Here is a 13,900-nt window from a genome sequence, read left to right on the forward strand (position 1 = left end):
TGCACGAAGGGCTTTTTCTCATCTCTATGCTTTCTGGAGCTTTCGCCTTCCCTCCCTCCTCCCTCCCCTCCCCTCTGCCCCCTTCCCTCCTTTCCTCCAGGGCACCTGGGTTGAGGGCTCCTCTTCAGAGGGGACTGAGCTCAGAGCAGGGTGAGGTGGCCCTTGGCAGCTGCTGCTCGGGCATGAGTTTATTTTCCTTCTCCCCACTGTCTCCCCACCCCTGCCCTAACTCTAATTATCTGATTGCCCAGACCAACAGTTGGGGGGGGGGGGGCTTCCTGTCAGCCCGTGCCTCACCCCAGCGGGGGAGGGGGTGGGCACACAGGAGACCGCTGGGCGGAAAGGACAGGGGTGAGGGCAGCCGCAAGTCATCCACTGTGCTGACCTCCACTGACCCCCACCCTGCCAGTTCAGCCAGAGGGCCAGGGCCCAGGTGGAGATGGTGGGGGCCCTGGGAGGAAGGGGCTCAGAGACCTGGTGCAGCGGGAGCTCCACCACTGAAGCAGATACCTCCCAGAGCTTTTCCTGCCCAGGCCATGGGTCCCCCGGCTCTGAGCTGCATTGAGGGCTGAGCCAGGGACATGGAAGAAGGAAGCCGGGTCGCTAGGCCGGCAGCGGTGCTGGCTTCCTAGAGCCCTTTTTGGAGAGTCCTCATCCTGCCCAGGACAAACGTGGAGGGAGGGCAGGCAGAGACCCTCGCAGCCATTTCCCAGGTGGGCAAAAAGCCACCCAGGTGCCCTCACAAGCCTCTCTGGAGGGTGTCAGCCCTGGGACCCTGCCCTAGGCTCTTAGGTGAAGCGGCCAGGTCCTTCCCTCTTCCTAAGTGCCCCACCCCACGTCCTACTGCCTTCCCACTGTGATTGGGTGCGGGAGTGCAGGTGCACCTGGTGTGGCATGCTTGGGAGCTGTGTGTCTCACTGTGTGCATGGAAGCACGGGTGTGTTCATACATGAACTGGGGGGGGGGCATTCCCCTGCCTTGGGATGCAGAGGGCATGTCCCTTAGGCCTGGTTCTCCATTCACTTCCCTCTCTCCCCTCTGCACCCTACCCCAGCCAGCATTCAGCTTCTGCCAGCCTTGATTTCATCATCTGTAAAATGGGACAGCACTAAACCACTCCCAGGCCAGGGTTACTAGGAAAGAAGTCACATGGAATGGCCAGACACCTCCTGGGTGCCAGGCAGGTTCTGCATGCCCAGGAGTGAGACGGGCTGTCCTGAGATGTCCCAGGGACCCTGGGAGGAGCCTCTGCCCACGGCCCCTCAGTGACCCCATGGGGGCCAGGGCCAGGCTTCTTCCCTGGGTGCAGAACCAGGTGCTACCCTGTCCCATCTGCCCAGGCGGCATTCAGAAAGGCCATTTGCAGCTCCTGATCGTTTAACCGCCATGGTAGCTGCTAGGGAGAGAATTCTCGGGTGTCTTTCAGCTCCAGGAGAGAAAGCCAACCTAGCCACCTCACACCCAGAGAGCCTGCCCGCTCATTCTGGCAAAACAAGAGGGCCTGGAGGGATGGCAGGAACCATGTGCTCTCCGCCACGTGTTTCTGCTTCTCCCTGCCCTCTTGGAGCCCACGCACTCCCCCTGGGAGGTGGCCACCAAGAGCCCTGATTAGGGATCCCAGGCAGGTGGGTGCCCATGATATCTTGGGGCAGTGCACAGTGTGTGTAGTGCCAGGGCACGTGACCTCCCTCAGATCAACTGTTAACTCCATGAGGAGGGGGCGCTGGGGAGGCCTGGGGATAGCAGCCATCCCTAGAAGAGGAGGGAGAGGAAGCGTGGGCCACTGGGGACAGACTTTGGCAGCCCTGGTGTGCACACAGGTCAGGGTGTTTGCTCCCGGGGGATGGGGGTTCTGATCCACTTCCCTTCCTCTGCACACACAGGGCAGGAAACCCCAGGCCCGGGGCCCCCATTGTACCCATGGAGCAACCAAGGCTGAGAGAAGGGAGCGACTTGTCATCGATGGCTTGTTGAGTGACACTCAAACGGTGAGCCATGCAACATTTGTGATTCTTTGCCCAGCATCGTTTCAGCATCTTCGAATCTCAGAGCTGGACTGCCTGTTCTCGTGGTCCTGATGCTCCTGCCTCCAGAAGCCCCACAACATCTCCAGGGACCCGGGAGCGGCAGGGGGTCTGCGCAGGCTTTGTCTTGTGCCCTGCTGTACTCCCAGCGCCACGCCAGGGCCAGGCCAACAGCGGTTGCCCCAGAGTTGCCTGATGGCCCGGTGAAGCTTCCTTACGCAGGCTCTGCTTGCACAGCCCAGGAACAGGAGCTCATTCCCTGCAGGATGGGGTGGCTGTGGCTGGGGCAGCACCCTGCCCCCTCTACAGCAGAGACCTGTGGCCCTGGCTCTGCCTGGGGTCCCCTCTTCCATCACACAGCCTTGGGTGAAACGCTGCAGTCCCTGGCACCAGCGAAGCAGCTTCCTCTTAGGGAGTGTTGGCAGCAGGCGCGGCCATCACAGATTTGGCGGCGGGGGAGGGTGGTGTTCAACCAAGCCCCATCCCCGTGTAGCCTTGCAAAAGACACTTCCTGTCTCGGGGCCTCAGTGTTCTCATCTGGAAAATAGGAGGCGTGAGATTTATTGCCCGGGGCTGTTCCGGGGCTTACAGAGGAGATGATGTATGTGAAATGCTGGGCTCGCAACGGGTCCTTGATAGAGGTCCGTTCCTTTTCTGCCAGGTACATAAACCGTTCCAGATGGAAAGCTCATCTGTGCTCGGCACTGGTGTCTACATAAATAATGTGCAGGTGGGAGGGGAGCTGTCAGGTGGCCGGGCTGGGAGAGGGCGCCCCAGCAGGGGAGCACACAGCGAAGGCGGAAGGGAGGAGGGTCCCTTCGGGAGAGCATGAGTGGGTGGCTCCGTGCTGCTGGCATGGACAGTGATGACGGGGAGGACAGGGCCCTCGCGTGGTCGCCTTCCTTGAGCACTGGGCTCAGAGCCCAGGCTTTGCCAGCAGAGCCGTGGGGGAGGTCTCAGGAGTGGAGGGGCCTGGGCCAGGGGTGGGAACGGAGTCTGGGGAAGATATGGGGCTGGGTGGGAAGGGTGGGGCTTAGAGGGAGTCCTCAGGAACCTGGGAGGAAAAATCTGGGGTAATAGCAGGAGTGGCACAAGCCCCTGGTGGAGAGGAAGCCACTGGCCACTGATGCCAGCCACGAAGCCACTCCATGCCTGGGGCCTCTCCTGCGCTTCCTCAGGGCCAGGCTTTGTTGGGAAGAGCCTTGCTGTCTACCTGGTGGGTTCAGCAACGTCCCTCTCGGGGTCTGTCTGCTCATCCTGTTGACCATCCTGGACCCCAGGCTGAGCTTTGTGGTTTTGTGGTTTTGCAGCCTTGCCACGGCCACAGCCTCATTTCTTGCTGGCAGCTGTCTTGGCAGGCAGGGAGGGTGAGAAGGGAGACCTGGGCCCAGAGAGGGACGTGACTTGCCCAAGCCTGCACAGCAACCCAGGCCTCCCTCCTGCTTCCCACTCCCCGCCTAGCCTCTGTCCTTGGCACCAAGGGAAGGGGCAGGACTTTGTCACTCATTCACTCTAGGTGGAGAACGTGGGGAGCAGAGAGAGGTTGACAGGCATCAGCAGACAACACTTAACCCAAGCTGACAAGTTAATTGTGAAAATGTGCACGAGATACAGCTATGTGCAAGGAAATCCAGACGGCCTGGGCCCCTGGGGAGCCTCGGCCAGCACCCCAGTTGCCAGGAAACGGGAGAGGATTGGGGATGATGTCACTGGACTCTGAGCCGACAGGTGGGGGATGGGCTGCCCATCTACCGCTTTGGGGCTGTGGGCCTGGCCACAGGCTGTCTTCCTCCTGTTTAACTCCTTCCTTTACAGATGAGGGTGAAAAGGCACTGGGCAGGGGGGGGGGGGTGACTTGCCCAAGGTCACACAGAGTCGGAGAGACAGCTTCCCATGTTCAGTGGCTGCGTGGATTCATCCAGCCAGGCTGGAAGAACCTCAAGGTCAGAGCTGGGTCCGAGAAATCTGTGAGCCCCCCGGGCCCAGCACAGGGCCTGGCAAAGAGCAGGTGCCCCACTGTGCAGCCAGGGTTGGAGGCTCTCTTTACAAAGTAGGAAGATGAGCCGGCGCTGCGGCTCACTAGGCTAATCCTCCGCCTTGCAGCGCCGGCACACCGGGTTCTAGTCCCAGTCGGGGCACCGGATTCTGTCCCAGTTGCCCCTCTTCCAGGCCAGCTCTCTGCTGTGGCCAGGGAGTGCAGTGGAGGATGGCCCAAGTGCTTGGGCCCTGCACCCCATGGGAAACCAGGGTAAGTACCTGGCTCCTGCCATCGGATCAGCGTGGTGCGCCAGCCGCAGCGATTGGAGGGTGAACCAATGGCAAAAGGAAGACCTTTCTCTCTGTCTCTCTCTCTCTCTCACTGTGCACTCTGCCTGTCAAAAAGAAAACAAACAAACAAAAAAAACAAAGGTACAAAGGTAGAAAGATGGGTCACTTCAGGCGGTGACGCTGCTGATGTCATTGCCTGTCAAAAAGAAAACAAACAAAAAAAAAAACAACAACAATAAAGGTAGGAAGATGGGTCACATCGGGCGGTGACACTGCTGATGTCATTGCAAGCTTCCATGAGCAGTCACTCAGGGGCCACTGAGCTCAGAAGGGGCAGGAGGTCACCAGGCCCAGGTCACTCAGCAGGTTGGGCAGCCCTGGGCTGAGCCAGAACTCCCAGGCATCCAGTCCTGTCCCAGTGGTCCCTCTTACCGGCACCCCTCAACCCTGGGGCAGGCCCTTGGACCCTGTGGAGCCCCCATTGTCTGAGGCATTTCTTCAGAACCCCCAGCCCCGCCTGAGGGTGGGCATCAACAAGGCATCAACAGCACAACCCCTAGCCTGGGGGAGGCTCGGAGCCCGCCCTCTGCTCCTGCGCTCAGATAAAGCTGGATATGGAGCCCCAGGTCTCTCCGCTGCCGGCCCCGTGGCTGCCTTCTTCCCCAGCTGGTGGGTCATCCCCACAATGGCCCGAGTCCCAGTGGGCCAGGGCAGCTGGGGTCTTGCCTGCCCAGCCTCCCTCCCACTTCTGATGGCAGGAGCACCCCTCCCTGCCAGCCACCACCCAGGCACAGAGCCCAGTACCTGACACCGGCCGTCCACCTTGCCAGCGTCATCACTGGTCCAGGAAGAATGGGTTCTAAGAGCAAGCAGATGACGCCCCGCTTGAATACAAGCTCAGAGTGTGACCCAGAGGCCAGTGCATGAACCCTGCCGTGTGAGGAGAACAGGAGGAGGAAGTAGGCCGAGAAGGAGGTGTGGAGGCCATCAGAGTCCCTGTCCCCAGGCTCATCGGCACCATGTCCCTGTTTATCCTCCTGGTTTGGAGCAGTCCTGACCATTCTCTGCCACGAGCTGAGCCCGGGGCTACTGGGACAGGACATGCAAAGTACACAAAGGTTCCTGGTTTCCAGGAGCTGACAACCCAGGCAGAGGACAAGGGGGTCCCTGTGCAGTCCCAAGCTTGCTGTGTGGCCCTGTCCCTCTGGGCTGTCACTTCCCTGTCTCCAGCAGGGAGCTGTGTGTGTGAGACAAGTGGGGGACACTGGACTCAATGTTAGGCAAAATCCCTTCCAGATCTGTGCAGCCACTGGAGGGATAATTCACAGATCACCTGTTGCCTGTTGGAAGTACACGGTTCAGCATTTACTTTGCTTATGCATGAAGTTGTACAACTGTCACTGCTTTCCTTTCTTTCTTTTTTTTTTTTTTTTAAGATTTATTTATTTATTTGAAATTCAGAGTTACACAGAAAGGAGAGGCAGAGAGAGAGAGAAAGTCTTCCATCCGTTGATTCACTCCCCAGTTGGCTGCAATGGCCAGAGCTGTGTCAATCCGAAGCCAGGAGCCAGGAGCTTCCTCTGGGTCTCCCATGTGGGTGCAGGGGCCCAAGTCTTTGGGCCATCTTCTACTGCTTTCCCAGGTGCATTTAGCAGGGAGCTGGATCAGAAGTGGAGCAGCCAGGACTTGAACCAGCCACACATGGGATGCCAGCACTGCAGGGGGCAGCTTTACCCGCTACACCACAGTGCCAGCCCTGCGCCACTGCTTTCTAATTAGAGCATTTCCGTCCTTCTACCCCAAAAGAAGCCCCACACTCATTAGCAGTCATTCTCCCGCTCCATCCACCACTCCAGCCCCGGGAAACTGCTAATTACCTTAATTACCTTAAAAAAAAAAAAAAAAACTATGGATTTTCCTATTCTGGACATTTCAGGTTCATTTTCAAGTCCATCCATGACGTCACAGGGGTCAACACTTCATTTCTCTTTAGTGCTGGATATATTCTGTTGTATGGACATACTGCGTTTTGTTGATATATTCCGGGTTTGAGGGACACATGGGTAGTTTCCATGTTTTGGCTGTTGTAGATAACTGCTGGGGGCATCTACATGCAAGCATTTGTATGAAAAATGTGCCTTCTGTTCTCTGGTGCATGCATGCACCTAGGACTGGCATTTCCAGATCACGTGGTAGCTCATTCCGGGACGTTTTCCGCAGTGGCTGTGCCACTGGCCATTTCTACCTGCAGTGCAGGAAGGCCTCAGGTCCTCCACGTTCTTGACAAGACTTGTGATGTTCCTTGTCTTGTGTACGCTAGCCTTTGTGGGAGGCGTGCAGGGGCACTCACTGTGGCTCTGACTGCCTCTCCCCATGACTGCTGATGCTGGGCATCCTTCAGCCATTGGTAGATCTTCTCCGGGGAAATGTCTGGTCCAACCTTTGCCCATTAAAAGAACTGAGGTGTTTGCTCTTGTCTCACTGAGTTCGGAGTTCTTTTTGCATTGTGGTTAGTATAGTATGATTCCAGACTCCTACAGGATACTTGATCTGCAAATACTCTCTTCCATTCTGTGGGCTGTGTTTTCACTCTCCTGCCTGGGTCCTTTGAAGCACCAAGTTTTAAATTCTGAAAAAAATTTGATTTCTTTTTCTTTTTTTAATGTGGTGTCTTGTGCTTCCAGCATTGTATCAAAGAAACCATTTTCTAAACAAAATCACAGAGATTAACATTTAAGTAATGGGAGCTGCTACCTTCAGGTCTGGGCTCCACATTGAGTTCCCTTTGTGTATGGCGTGAGGTAAGGGTCCCACTTCATTCTTTTGCACGTGAATATCCAACTGTCCTGGCATCATCTGTTAAGAAGACAACTTTTTCTCCATTGGATTGTCTTGGCACTCCTGTTAATATCAGTTTATTATAACAAACAGATGTGCTTATTTACCCCGTGACCTGTAAGGCACATTCAGGAATTGATTTAGAGCAGGGTCCACATAGCCATAGCCATAGGACAGGTGGTGTGGCAGAGGGAAGAGTCTTGCCACCCTGCACACTGCAGGTGCACCCTGACCCAGGCAAGCTGTTTCACTTGGTCTTTTAAGAAATGGCACACGGCAGGCATCTCTCTGAACACGTTCTGGCAGTGAGCACCTGCACCTGCTGTCTCCGCCTCCATCAGGTCTAAGCACCGGGCAGGGCAGTGTGGGTTCCAGCTGGGGTCAAGGCCACTAGCACTGGCTGGGAGGCTGGGAGGTGCAGGGTATGAGGCATGGGTGGTGTTGAGAGCTTGCCTCTCCTGTCCTCCACTTGGTGAAAAACAAAAACTCTGGCGCCTGAGTCCCCATTTCGAAGGCGCCTCCCACGTCCCCCAGGGGAGCCCCACGGCAGAGAGGGCAGCCAAGACACGCAGGCACGCCTCCGCCACGGGGCTAGCCAGGAGGCCGGGCCTGCGGGAGCTGGCGGCTGGTTCAGGGGAGGGACTTCTGTTTCTTGTGTGGAAGTGAGCAGGATGGCAAAGGGTCAGGAAGGTCGGGCAGAAGGCAGGCACGTGCTAAGCATCTCTGCGGGCACCCACCCAGAGAAGTGGGAGGCGGGAAAGTCACTGCTGCCTCAGCTGGGGAACCGAGGCACAGGGGCTCCCTCTGCCTGGGCTCCACGGCTTGCAGGTGACAGAGCAAGGGCTGGATCCCACTCTGTTATAAAGCACACACTCATAGTGCCAGCTACACTGGAGCAGAGAGAGAGAGAGAGAGAGAGAGAGGGGCCCAGGCGAGGGAGCGCGCCACAAGGAGAGGAAAAGAGAGCCGAAAATGAAAAACAAGAGTGGAAAGAGCTTGAGGCCCTGGCCTGGCTGAGGCCCGGAGCGGGTCCTCAGGGAGCAGCCGAGGGCGGGGACGGCCTGAAACCGGCTCACCAGCCCTGGAGCCAAGAACCGCGCTTGGCCTGTGCACAGTGGAAAAGCTCGCACCTCAAGACACTGCAGTGGGGCAGCTGGCACCGGGGCAGAGGGCTGAGGTGGGCACGGGTAGTGGCTGCCATACAGGGACAGCGTCTGCCCGAGGAGCTGCTGTGGCTGCCCGGGCTACACGTGCCGATCAGCAGGCTGGAGGCTGGGCCCGAAGGAGCCGGGACCCGACTTTCACCTGCGCGTGGCCTCTGAGTGGCGTGGCTGTGTGGCCTATTGTCCCAACTGGGATACTTTAAGAGAGGGGCCACAGCCAGCGCCCATGCCCACCCCCTCCCCGGCCCCACCCAGGACCTGTAGGTCACAGCCTTCCCTGGCCTGCACCCCACATCCACTCTGGCTCTCCCCTACAGGCACTTAGGCCCTTTGTGCCCTGGTTAAGCCGTTCAAACTGCCACGCACAGCAGCAATGATGGAATCACGCTCCACTGTGTGTCTGGTTGTTTCAAAGCCTGGCCGCTCCCGGGGGCAGGCCGGGCCTGATGGGTGGGCCCGCAGCTGTCTCCCCATCAGCAAGGCCCTGCAGTGCGCATGAGTGAACCAGCAGCCTCTGGGCGGAGCTGGGTGCCCACCTGTGGACTCTGTGGTCCCTTCCTGTGCGCAGCAAGGCAGGGAAAGGACTGGGTCCTAAAGAGCGAGCCTCTCGCGCACCCTGTACACCTCCAGTTTCCCCCATGGACTCCGAGCCCCCGGGGGAGGGGCTGCCTGCCTGCCATTCTCCTCCACGGCCGCTAGCCTGCCTCTGGGCCTGACTTAGGTGCTGAGGTTGGACTCGCGGATGCATGGCTGCAGTGCCGGCGGGCACTGGGTGTGAGATGCCACACGAGGGTGGGTGGGCGTGGCAGGCACACTCCAAAGCTGGCGTTCCTCACTTCGGAGGTCATCTCGTGCAACCAACCGCCTTGGAAAAGAAGTTGATGCTGATGAAGCTCACAGAGATATACATTTAGCACCACAATCCGATTCCAGAACGTGTGAGCCACACTGTAAGGAAGCCCAGACCTAGCACCGCTCATGTCTCCTACTCCTTTCCCCTCCGGCAATCTGCAGTTCTTTTATTTTACAGAGAGGGAAACTGAGGCCCAGAGGGGCAGAGCTTTACCTAACGTCACAGGACCAGCCAGGGGCGGGAGAGCTGGTGCCCAGGCCCCCGCCGCCCAGCCTGCTCTGGTCAGCAGCCAGGCTGCCCACTCTCTGGTCAGCTGAATCTGTACCACCTGTAACCACGCCCTGGGCCACCTGAAGCCTGCCTGTGCCCAGAGTGGAGCCAAGGGCTTTAAAGGTGCAGGAGGCCCACTTCCGGGGTGTACCCTGGTGCCACCATAGCTGGCGTCCTCTTGTCCCCCAGCTGAGCGCACGGCCTCCTCCTCACCTCCTCACCTCCTCACCTCCTCATGCATCCTCTCAAAGGCCCCTTCTCACTGCCGCAGCCTCCCTGCCCACTGTATTGGAAATGCAAACAGGCCCCACCCCGCATGCCCTGGCTTTCCCACCTCTGCCACCCTGCGTCTCCCTCCCGCTCTGGTTCGCATTCGCTGTGTCCCCCAGTGGCTCCCTTGCTGGCAGCTGGAGCCCTGCTGTGACAGTCCTGGGAGGCGGGGCCTGGTGGCAGGTGCAGAGGTCACGTGGCCACCTAACCCCACCCTTGTGAAGGGGTGATGTCCTTCTCCAGACACTGGGGAGGTTCTCTCGATGCTGCTTTGGGTCTGGGGGCCCGTGGCGCCCACGGAGATCAGCCTCTCCTCTGCGTCCTGCACCTGCGCTCCTTCTGCCAGGCCTGCTTGTCCTCCGCTTCTCTGCCTAGACGACATGGCCCAGCACGAGGCCAGGCGGATGCCCGCGCCGTGTGCTTGGATTTCAGAGTTCAATGACCCTGTTTTCTTCATCAGGCACCCTGCCTCGGGTATTTCGTCAGAGCAACAGAAAGCACACGAAGATGCCTTCCTGATGCTATCGTTGCCCCCCCGCCCAGGGGCTTCTGCCCGTTCGGCTCCCTGCAGGGCAGGGCTAGCACTGTGTTTCTTCTTCTTTTCAAAAAAGATTTATTTGTTTATTTGAAAGGCAGAGTTACAGAGAGAGGGAGAGGGAGAGGGGGAGGGGGAGGAGGAGGGGGAGGGGGGAGGGAGAGAGAGAGAGAATCTTCCATCTGTTGGTTCACTCCCCAAATGGCCACAATGGCTGGGGCCTGGGACTCCATCCAGGTCTCCCACTTGGGTGCAGGGGCCCCAGCACTTGGGCCATCTTCCGCTGCCTTCCCAGGGGCATTAGCAGGGAGCTGGGCCAGAAGTAGAGCAGCTGAGATGTTGGCGACAGGCGGCTTAACCGCTGCTGCACTGCCATGCTGGCCCCCTGCGTCTGCTTCTTGTGGGTGCACGGTGTCTGCTTCCTGGATGTCCAGCTGAGGTCTGGAGAGCCCTCGTGGGAAGGAGAGGCTGTCCGCTACCTCCCCTGACCCCGAGGTGCCTGGCCTGGGCTCCAGGTAGGCCCAGGAGGCAGGAGTCTGACTTCCAGGTTGGGCTCTGAAACCAGAGTCCATTTCTGAACGCAGCCTTTCCTCGGCCTGCGGTGTCCAACAGCTTTCGTGTCCAGGCCACAGCCAAAACAGAAAGTGAAGGAAAGGGAAAAGGGCAGTGCTGCGCTCCAGAGTGGCCCCAGCCCCGGGTGTCCGGCCTGGAAACTGCTCTCCGTGATGTCATGGGTCCCGAGGTTCCCCCCAACCCCAGGCTGGGCTGCGGGCCATGCACCCCGCCCCCCGCCTCCCAGGGCTATGTGAGCAGCTGGGGTAGGCAGTGGCTCCACCTACAGGCCTGGGAGCTGGGAGGGAGCCAGGCAGAGGGTACACTCTGGCCCTGGGGTGAACCCCTGATCTGTGTCTTTTCTGGGGAGCAGGAGTTCAGGGTGTGCAGCGCCCTGCCCATGGTCATTCACACAGCTAGCGAGGGGCGGCCTCGGGCTTGAACCCTGACCTCTGACTGAGTCCTGGGGCTGACCGAGGAAGGGAAGGCATGGTTCTTGCCCAGTCTGACCCAGGCAGGGTGGAAGTGGCTCCATTACCTGCACATCACCACTATCCAGCTGATGGAACCAAGGCTCAGAGAGGGGCAGGGACTGGCCCGAGGTCACACAGCCAGTCCCAGGACCCTGCGGGCAGCTGCCGTCCGTGGATTGCGGCTGGAAGCATTTCCCACCTTGTCCTGCACTTAAACAGTTCCATTCGGGCGGAAGCTCTGCTGTTCCGGAAGAGACGCCAGGGCCTCCCAGAATCCGGTCTGCGGCAGTCTTCCAGAATCTGCTGTCAAGGCTTGTTCCTCAGGGAACAGCTGTTGGCAAAAGGAGGCGAGATATTGATTATGGCTGGGCGTGGGGGAAGGTGGCCTAGGCAAGGGAGAGTGGGGGAGGTGTCTCGGGAGGTGTATTTCTGTGCACTCTTGCCTAGCAGTGTTTTCTACAGGTGTGTCATTTTTAAATAGATCTGAACGTGCTGAACTGTTTAATTGACAGTGGTCTGGAAGCCAGGGCTCTCTCAGCCTGCCTGGCCGGGTGACCCTGGGCAGGTCCCCACCCCTGTCTGGGCTTTTCTTAGAAATCCCAGTAATAAAGTCGCCTTGGGAGAGGCGTAGGAACCCAGAGGCTGTCTCCCTGGCTACATACACAGCTGTCCAGCTCTGCAGGAGCCTTGGGAACCTGGCTAAGGCGAGAATGCTGCCCCCCCCACCCCGGGAGGGAGGTGTCCAGAGAGGCCCCCTGTGGCCATGTCTGGAAGGTGGAGTGGGGGTGGGGTGTTCCTGGTTGCCAAGTTACTTTCTGGTCTCGCCCTCCTAGCTCCCCTCTGGTCTCCAGGCCTCGGGGAGGACTCCCAGCTCCCCAGCCCGGAGCTATCCTCCAGCCCTCGGCCATCTCTCTGCCAGCCCTGAGCTAGACCTCTGGGTGGCGCCGGGGTCCCGGGACGTCAGGGCTGGAAGGCCCTCAGTGTGTGCTGATGGTGCACACACTGGGAAACTGAGCCCCAGAGGTTTGCAGAGAGGCGAGAGGGTGCTGCACTGGGCCTGGGCCGGGCCAGGGCTTTCTTCAGTCTCCTCTGCTCTGCAGCGCTCCCCAGAGGCCACTCGGAGCCCCCGCCACCCCCCCCCCCCCACGGTGGCCACCTCCCCTGGTGGCCAGGTCTGCGTTTGCTCTGTGCTCTGCAGCCCTGTCTGGGGTCATTCCCACCAAGCAGGTGGGCCGTGGGGAGCAGCCGCTAATGAGCTGCAGGCGTCCTGGGCAGTGCTGGTCTTGCCTGGCGGATGCGCTCCTGATTGCAGAGGCGGGGCCCGGCCCTTGGGGATGGCTGCAGGGAAGCAGGGGGGACGCCTTCCCACCCAGGCTAGCTCCCGCCCTGGACGCAGCAGGTTCACCGTTTAATCTCCAGATCCTAGGCTGGTGCGGCTCTTTCTAGATCAGGACAAGAGCCGGGAGGCAGGAGGATAAATGCATTTGCTCCCTTGGGAAAGTTATTTCTTCTCTCAACCGAGGCAGCAGCAGGGAGCAGGAAGACAGAGCAGTGGGTGAGCAGTTAGGGGTGGCCAGTCCCTGCCACGCTCTGGGCTGGCTGCAGATGTCGTGGCCACCAAGCCTCACAGGCACCCTGCAGAGCAGGACTGTCCCCCGTCACTTCACAGGAGAGGAAAAAGACACTCAGAGGGGTGAGGCGACTTGCCCAAGGTCACACGGCCCCTGCATGGTCAAACCAGGATTCTAGGTTTGATGTCTATCGGGGTGAGGCTCTTCCCAGGAAAAATCTGGGATACCTCCAGAAGACCAGAGTGGCTGCCGGACTCTCGGCGGCCAGGGTTCCAGGCCCCCAGGCCACCTTTGGAGCCGGCTGGCTCGCCGAGCATGACAAGGCAGTGGATCTCACGCACGTCTACACAACGAACGTGCAGTCTCCTCTCAGGTGAGGCAGAGCTCACGGCCATCAGCTCATCCCCAGGGTGGGGCTTTCCGCCGTTCAGCCAGAAAGAGCTTGGATCCCTGAGCGCTGCCTCTCGCTGGCTGTGTGACCCTGGCTGGGTCTCTCCCCTTCTCTGTGCCTGGGCCCGTTTTCCCATCTGTGGAAAGGCGCCAATAGGAGTTCTGCTCTCGTGTGGTTGCTGTGACATTACCTGAGTTCCTCCTTGCAAAGAGCTCAAAGCGATGCCTGGCACAGGGTTACACCCAGCACGTGGGAGGCTCGCGTTGGGCGCAACCTTGTGATCAAGCGCTACTTTCTCTGAAGTACGGATGAGGACACGCAGGCCGTGCAGTACAGGGATCCTCAAATTCGGGGTGTGTCCGAAACACGGAGAGTCTGCTGAAGTCGCCAGGGCTGGGCTGGGCCCCACCGCCTGGCTTTGGGCTCCATGCGTCTCAGGTGGGGCCTGAGAAGGTGTATTTGCAGTAAGTTTCCAGGTAACGCTGCTGCTGCTGCTGCTGGCCTGGGACCACACCTGAGACCACTGCGGGGGTGGAGCTGCGTGTGGCTGTGTCCGCCGGCCCGGGGCGGCTGGGACAAGGAGCTGGCAGCAGGGCCAGAAACGATTAGATCATGCTGGGAGCCAATGAGTGAGAGCTGCTGGGAGCCAGGAAGGCTCTCTGACCAGCAGCCCCTGGGCTCCAGGCTTGCAT

At 59.4% G+C, this 13,900-nt stretch overlaps 1 long non-coding RNA gene across 1 annotated transcript in view; it reads right to left on the bottom strand.

Annotated features, from left to right (window-relative positions):
- Positions 1-10,275: 10,275 nt before the first annotated feature.
- LOC108178574 (uncharacterized) overlaps positions 10,276-13,900 on the bottom strand; it is a 6,171-nt gene continuing 2,546 nt past the window's right edge. Inside the window, exons 2-4 of the long non-coding RNA XR_001795333.3 lie at positions 13,399-13,653; positions 11,312-11,577; positions 10,276-10,672 (exon numbers count right to left, since the gene is read on the bottom strand). This is a non-coding gene — a long non-coding RNA (uncharacterized lncRNA). The remainder of the gene's footprint in view (positions 10,673-11,311; positions 11,578-13,398; positions 13,654-13,900) is intronic.

Source organism: Oryctolagus cuniculus, chromosome 1 (assembly GCF_964237555.1).
Source record: "Oryctolagus cuniculus chromosome 1, mOryCun1.1, whole genome shotgun sequence".
Classification (NCBI taxonomy): domain Eukaryota; kingdom Metazoa; phylum Chordata; class Mammalia; order Lagomorpha; family Leporidae; genus Oryctolagus; species Oryctolagus cuniculus.